Here is an 8,503-nt window from a genome sequence, read left to right as displayed (position 1 = left end):
CCTTAGTGGTCCCCTAATACTGTATCAGAAGTCTCTTTATATAGACCTTAGTGGGTCCCTAATACTGTATCTGAAGTCTCTTTTATATAGACCTAGTGGTCCCTGCCCTGCTACTGTATCTGAAGTCTTTATATAACCTTAGTAGTCCCTATAAGGTATCTGAAGTCTCTTTATATAGACCTTAGTGGTCCCTAATACGGTATCTGAGTCTCTTTATATAGACCTTAGTGGGCCCCTAATACTGTATCTGAAGTCTCTTTATATAGACCTTAGTGGTCCCCTAATACTGGATCTGAAGTCTCTTTATAGACCTTAGTGGTCCCTAATACTGTATCTGAAGTCTCTTTATATAGTACCTTAGTGGTCCCTAAATGTATCTGAAGTCTCTTTATATAGCCTTAGTGGTCCCTAATACGTAAAGTCTCTTGAGTTTTATATAGACCTTAGTGGTCCCTAATACTGTATCTGAAGTCTCTTTATATAGACCTTAGTGGTCCCTAATACTGGATCTGAAGTCTCTTTTATATAGACCTTAGTGGTCCCCTAATACTGTATCTGAAGTCTCTTTTATATAGTCCTTAGTGGTCCCTAATACTGTATCTGAAGTCTCTTATATAGACCTTAGTGGTCCCTAATACTGTATCTGAAGTCTCTTTTATAGACCTTAGTGGTCCCCTAATACTGTATCTGAAGTCTCTTTATATAGACCTTAGTGGTCCCCTAATACTGTATCTGAAGTCTCTTTATATAGACCTTAGTGGTCCCCTAATACTGTATCTGAAGTCTCTTTATATAGACCTTAGTGGTCCCCTAATACTGGATCTGAAGTCTCTTTATATAGACCTTAGTGGTCCCCTAATACTGGATCTGAAGTCTCTTTATATAGACCTTAGTGGTCCCTAATACTGTATCTGAAGTCTCTTTTATATAGACCTTAGTGGTCCCCTAATACTGTATCTGAAGTCTCTTTATATAGTCCTTAGTGGTCCCTAATACTGTATCTGAAGTCTCTTATATAGACCTTAGTGGTCCCTAATACTGTATCTGAAGTCTCTTTATATAGACCTTAGTGGTCCCTAATACTGTATCTGAAGTCTCTTTATATAGACCTTAGTGGTCCCCTAATACTGGATCTGAAGTCTCTTTTATATAGACCTTAGTGGTCCCTAATACTGTATCTGAAGTCTCTTTATATAGACCTTAGTGGTCCCTAATACTGTATCTGAAGTCTCTTTATATAGACCTTAGTGGTCCCTAATACTGTATCTGAAGTCTCTTTATATAGACCTTAGTGGTCCCTAATACTGTATCTGAAGTCTCTTTATATAGACCTTAGTGGTCCCTAATACTGTATCTGAAGTCTCCTCTCAGCCGTAACTTGATGAAAGAGAGATCATTCCTCACCGGGTCGTCAGGCTGGATGTGCAGACCACGGTCTTGGCCCCTCTTGGCTGGACCCCAAGAAGAACTGGGCTTTCCTCCGGCTGCCGACGGAGGTCTCGGCCGGCTCGGCGCCGTCGCTGCGACCGCCTGCAGCAGGCTCGTAGATCTCCGACGCCAGCAGCTTGGTCTCCCCGGGAGTCGTGGACCTGGACCACAGAGCAACGCAGTATAAGTCTATACGCCAGTCTACGTTTACCCTCACTTACCCTCCAACACAGAGGCTTGAATAAGTTTGTTAAAATACAGGGGCATAAGTAAACACCCCCCTATGTTAAAATACAGGGGCATAAGTAAACACCCCCCCTATGTTAAAATACAGGGAGCACATAAGTTACACCCCCCTATGTAAAATACAGGGGGATAAGTATACACCCCCTATGGTAAAATACAGGGCATAAGTATACACCCCCTATGTTAAAATACAGGGCATAAGTATACACCCTCTATGTTAAAATACAGGGGAATAAGTATACACCCCTATGTTAAAATACAGGGGCATAAGTATACACCCCCCTATGTTAAAATACAGGGGCATAAGTAACACCCCCCTATGTTAAAATACAGGGGACATAAGTATAACCCCCCTATGTTAAATACAGGGGGCATAAGTATACACCCCTATGTTAAAATACAGGGGCATATGTATACACCCCATATGTTAAAATACAGGGGGCATAAGTATACACCCCCCTATGTTAAAATACAGGGGCATAAGTATACACCCCCTATGTTAAAATACAGGGGCATAAGTATACACCCCCCTATGTTAAAATACAGGGGCATAAGTATACACCCCCTATGTAAAATACAGGGGCATAAGTATACACCCCCTATGTTAAAATACAGGGGGCATAAGTATACACCCCCCTATGTTAAAATACAGGGGCATAAGTATACACCCCCTATGTTAAAATACAGGGGCATAAGTAACACCCCCCTATGTTTAAAATACAGGGGCATATTAGTACACCCCCTATGTTAAATACAGGGGCATAAGTATACACCCCCCTATGTTAAAATACAGGGGCATAAGTATACACCCCCCTATGTTAAAATACAGGGGCATAAGTATACACCCCCCTATGTTAAAATACAGGGGCATAAGTATACCCCCCCTATGTTAATAGAAGAAGAGACTGACTTGTGGATGACGTTCTGCAGACTCAGCATCATCCCCAGCTCCCCCTGCAGCTTCTCCCGGTTGGCTCGGCATTCTGCCAGGTACCGGACCGCCTGGGGACAGAACCGGGCCCGGTTAGACCGCGGGACACCAGGGCGGTATAGTGCTATATAATAACATATAATATAATTATAATGCTATATAATAACATATAATATACTTATAATTCTACGTTGTTTCTGTCTGAAACCTGAATTAACCGTCGTGTTGTCGACCGCCGACCTATATTTTGTTACCATCCTTACCAACGTTTTGGTCGTCTTTTTCGACCCTATTGACATTTTTGTGGCTTTTTCCCAAAAATGTAAAAACTTTTTTACCTTTGTGACTTTTTTGACGTTTTTGTTACTTTATTTGACATTTTTCTCTCTTTCTCTCTATTTTTACACTCCTTCGAAAGTTCTTTTACCAATTTTGCTTCTCCAAATGATATAAATTTGACCAAAAAAAAAAAACCAAAACACATTTTTTTACATTTGTCACTCTTTTGACATCTTTGTCTTTTTTTTTTTACACTTTTTCCAATTATTTTGTTCACCAAATGCTACGAAATTGACAAAAAAAAAACAAATCCAGTGAGAGCAGAGACCTGATGATTAATGTACCGTGTGAGGAACGTTGTTGGGAACCGTCCTCGTTACTTTATGGGACAATTAGTTTGAAATAAACCCAAATTTCTGATGTAGTAACTTTTTGTAAAGGGGGTCAGATTAGACCTGAAGACACAGGAGGGTTAAAAAAAAGCGTCAACAATAGTGTTGATTTTCTATTTGAGGGAAAACAACACGAGGGTTCATATTACACTATCTACCAGATAATAACAGCTTTTTTGGGGTTTATTTCAGAAACTCCATTCATACGTGCAACAATGGACAGCTGGTGACCGCCTGTAAGCACTACCACATCTTGGGGGTGGAGTGTTCCAGAGTCTCAGGGCAGCAACTGCAAAAGCCCCCCCCCCCCCAGTCTTTATACCTGGGCCCTGGGACCAGACGTGCTAGGCTAACACACACGCAGGTGTTGAGGGTGCAGCAGCCACTCACCAGCAGGGCGGAGTAGACCACCTGGGGGTTCGGGTGGTCCAGGAACAGGATGAGGCCCGGCAGGCAGCCCTGGTCCTGGACGATGGCCCGGCGGTTCATGGGGTCGGAGGCCAGGTCCCGGAGCTGGTTGACCACAGCCAGGGCGTCCGGCTCCGCGCTCATCATGGCCGACACGCCGTCACACCCCCATGCAACGACTCACTGGGGACGGGGGACAAAGACCACATGATGGAGGGATGGATGGAGGGATGGAGGGATGGATATATTTCAACTTTCTTATTGATGCCCAAAACGTGATGCTGAGTGAATGAATTCAGGGAGTCTTTTTCAGACTTTTCTTTAGTTTCCATGACCACCACTTTACTAGTTTTATACTCTCTGGGATCCATGGTCAATAACCCTCATTTATAGAGAATTATACCTGATATTAGAGTTAAAAAAGCAGAAATTATGAATTATTTTGACTAATAGTTAAGATCAGAGGAATGAAAGAGCGTTGGAAGGAATCCATGTTTATGGTAATTTGGTTAAAAAGAAACTCAGATTTCAGAAATAGACATTTTTTAAAGGAGGACAACAGGAGGTAAAAAGTGGAATCTACCAGCGCTGCTCTGATTGGTTGGAGCGCTGTCCTATGGCGTGCAGAGGGAATTTAAAAAGCAGACGTTTGTCCCGCCCCTCGGAGTGAGCCCAGCAATGGGGAGCCCCTGGACCCAACACCTGGATGATGTGGGTCTGGGGGCTCCCCTCCCCTGGAGGCTTCATGTAGTTCTCCTGGAACATTGGGTCAGTTTCAGCAAATATGACATGAAGTTAGTTTTAATAAGTGTACTGCACCTTTAACCCTCCTGTGGTCTTTGGGTCAAATTGTCCCGTTTTCAGTAAAAAAAAAAAATTGTCACAAAAAAAGGGCCATCGAAATAATCGCTGAAAATGTCAACATTAAAAATATCAAATAGTGTTGGAAAAAACACCAAAAACATTTTCTAAAAGCACCCACAACATTGAAAAAGAGACAAAAATGTGGGGAAAACAATAATAATGTTGAAAAAAAAATGTCTTTCATGGATGACAGGAAGACAACACAAGGGTTAATAATGTACAGTAGAGGCCTTTGGTGTGGGAGACCAGGGTTCGAGTCCCACTGCGATACAGCTACCACCTCCGAGCCCCTAGATGCCCCTAGAGGCCCGAGGGCGTGCGACCTCTGACACCCAGAGCAACTGGAAGTGGTTCGGATGAAAGCGTCAGCTAAATTACACGTGATGTAAAGTCAAATAGAGATAAACTGAAGCAGCTGGTGCTGCATCTCAACCGTCTGAAACGTGCTTTATGAATAAAGTTTGGTTGATTTGGGGACTCATGCTGCTGCGGGGGTGTGTTCATGGTTAGACCTGGTTCTAATGTGGACTTCATCCTCTATACAGGTCAGGGGGTTGCATTAAGACGTGAAAGAATGTAATCCGGCCCTTTAAGACCCAGACCGTGGGTCTTAAAGGGCCGTGGCTGTGTACATACATACAATATATATATATTTATATATGTTTATTAGGGCTGGCCTCCACTAAAGAAAGTCTTATTGACGCTTACAGGATTTTGTCGACTAATTGATGCGTTGATTTAATCGGCAGAGCTTTGAGACTAGAAAGGCACAATATAGATGTAGTTAATGAACCATCTGGGAAACTGAGTTTCTATCTAATCCTGTAAAAGCTCCACTTTAACTCTGGTGTTCAACAGAGTTAAATGTGTCATAAGTTTCTTGGAAATGAGGAATTAAGCATGAATTAGCATGAAAAATGACTTATCAACTAAATAAATCTTGGTGGAATAAGACCAAAACCCCAGATTAGTCTAATGGACTCAGAGGGGACAGCCCTAATATATATATATATATATATATATATATATATATATATATATATATATATATGCAACACATAGCTAAATACTCTGTGTAAGTTGAAAGAAAACTGCACTTGTAAATGTAAATGTTCTTTTTTAATGCTGCTTTTTATGTTGATTTCATTGTTGAAATTGTTTCATTAGTTTTAGACCCAAACAAGCAGAGAACACGTTAATATCTGATAATTATGACAAGTTATATCGTTAGCACTGTGTTTGTTGTCTGCAGAACGTAACTAATAAACTAACTTGTAATCTGATTAACTAAAAACTCTGATTTTTAACATGAAACCAAAATCTCCAAACCATAAATCAGTCACTTTAGTGTAAAGTGATGGCTGAGAGGATTTATACATCCCATAATAAACAGCCTGGGCATGCAACTTACATACTTTTCTACATAAATACATCTGCAGCATCACGTGGTCATTAACTCAAACACAAAGCTGGCAGTGTCTACAGTTATTATATTTTATTATTATTATATAATTATAGGTTAATAATCAGACTTTTGGACACCACAGTACTGAGCTAAGTGCAACCTGCACAATTGTTGTTTTTTTTACATTTTAGCATATATTATTTAAGCAGTTGCACATTTTTGTTTTCCCATCCTGTACATATTCAAATATTGGTTCTTTTATTTTATTATATTATTATTTCATGTATATTGTATGTATGTATATTTTTCCTAGTATTTCATTTATTTATATTCTGTGCTTTGGGACTGATTCTGCTGCTTTAACACCGGAATTTCCCATTTTTTATGGGATCAATAAACATCTATCTATCTCTATATCTATCTATCTATCTATCTATCTATCTATCTATTAAATATTAATTGGGGGATGACGTGGACAAACCGTTTTTCTCCCTATCATTAAACTCAAACACAAAGCTGGCACTGTCAACAAATAGGACATTAATTATTAGTATTAGTATTTAATTTGGGGGAAACATGCCGAACCCACCAGAACACTGTCACCTATTATAAAGGTATTCAGAGATGTAATAGGGCGCGTGGACATGTTCAGGTGACCAGAAACACGTAAAATCATCAGAATTTAACATGAACTTTGGTGCGTCATAAAACGACCGGAGGCGGTGTTGTCACCCGCCGGGCGCCTGTCGGACGGTGATTCTCGGATGAAAACAGCTGCGTGAGCCGCTAGCTCTGGAGGCATGCTAATGCTAATGCTAATGCTAATGCTAATGCTAACAGCGCTTACCTCAGACGGGCACTGCCGGCACCGAGCTAACGGCTAACGGCTAACGTTAGCGGTTAGCTGTCCGGTTAGCTCCCCCTTTGTCAGTCTCACGTGACACTCTGAAGACGGGCTGATATCTTCCACTTTTAGTTAAAATAACCTCGTTTCCGATGCTCGGTACAGTCGGACTGTAAATACGCCGCGTCGCCACCGTTCTTCCTGCTGAAGGCAACGAGGGCGGGCCCGTCTCAACGCGAAGGCCTGTGATTGGATGGCGAGCCGCCGCCACACCCTGCTGACCAATCAGCGGCGTTGTTGGGAGAGTAAAGGGCCCACGCCCTGCAGCCGCTGCCAAACTGACGCAGGATCAGTTTAAAGGCTCAGAGTGACGTATGGATGCATGTTGGTTCAATATTAAAAAAAACATGACAAATATGGGAGTTTTAATACTAATTAATAAGGTCAGAATACAGCCGGAATAATCAGTTTTCAAAAAATTAAAATTTTCAGAATTTGTTAAATTGTAATTCCCCTTGCAGGATTAATAAAGTATACATTATTATTATTATTATTATTATTATATTATATATTGTTTTAAAGATGAATTTCAAAAAGATTTATAAAAAAATGTCACACCATTTACTATGATGTATTACACGCAGGATTTTGTATTAATATTAATATTATTATTATGAATCTTCTAGCTGGGAGACTTCTTCTAGACGAGGACACTTGTGGCGGTCTTCCACTGCGTGGTATCTACTCTCCTCGGCTCTACGCGCCTTTTTTGGTTTTCCATTACGAAAAAAAGTCCCTGGGACCTGCTACCAGGTACTTTATGTAGTACTAGATAAAGGACCTGCTACCAGGTACTTTATGTAGTACTAGATAAAGGACCTGCTACCAGGTACTTTATGTAGTACTAGATAAAGGACCTGCTACCAGGTACTTTATGTAGTACTACCTCAGTCGAGGTTCCCAGCGAGCCGAGGCGATACCAACAGGTGACGTGGTTACCTGCAGACTGCTAATTGGTCGATCACCGCGTTGTTAGCAAACAAGAGTGCGGAGTGTGTGTCCAGAACAAACGGGACATTTAAAAAAAATCTAACCAGACACCAGATTATCCACTCTCTGCACTATTCTCACTGTTCAACTGTTCGGGCTACTAGCGGCTTCATGTCGTTTCCAATATTGCACACTGTTACTTTAAAAAAACAAGACAATATATATATATATATATATATATATATATATATATATATATATATATATATATATATATATATATATATATATATATAACAAAAGTTTTTATTTAGCTTTTCAAGTAGCGCATCAAACCCTCCCGTACTTCCCGGTCTTCTTCCTCTGCCCCCTGGGACAGTGTCCCCCCCCCCCGGCTCTGCTGTCCCAGATGTGTCCCAGTCATTGTCGTAAGCCTCTCCGTGACTCTCATACAGATTATACACAGCCCAGCAGGTCAGAACCAGAACCAGAACCAGAACCAGAACCAGAGATCTCACCGGTCGGACCTCGCCCACCAGACGGTCTGAATGCTCTGGAACACAACCGGTCCACAGCAGACATGTTGGTGTGTAATCATGGAGCTAAAGTTCATGTACTTTATAGCGTAGAGTAAATACTGACTGCGACGCTGAACACGTGCAGGTGTTAGCTAACGTTACAGGAAACGTAACGTACCCTTTGGTGTCGGCGAACAA

The 8,503-nt window shown here is 41.2% G+C and overlaps 1 pseudogene; it reads right to left on the bottom strand.

Moving 5' to 3' along the window:
- Positions 1–1,404: 1,404 nt before the first annotated feature.
- Positions 1,405–6,910, bottom strand: LOC116685416 (armadillo repeat-containing protein 1-like; annotated as a pseudogene).
- Positions 6,911–8,503: the final 1,593 nt, after the last annotated feature.

Source organism: Etheostoma spectabile, unplaced genomic scaffold, assembly GCF_008692095.1.
Source record: "Etheostoma spectabile isolate EspeVRDwgs_2016 unplaced genomic scaffold, UIUC_Espe_1.0 scaffold00569808, whole genome shotgun sequence".
NCBI lineage: Eukaryota > Metazoa > Chordata > Actinopteri > Perciformes > Percidae > Etheostoma > Etheostoma spectabile.
The sequence above is the reverse complement of the archived record's forward strand: the minus strand, read 5'-3'. Positions and strand labels throughout refer to the sequence as shown.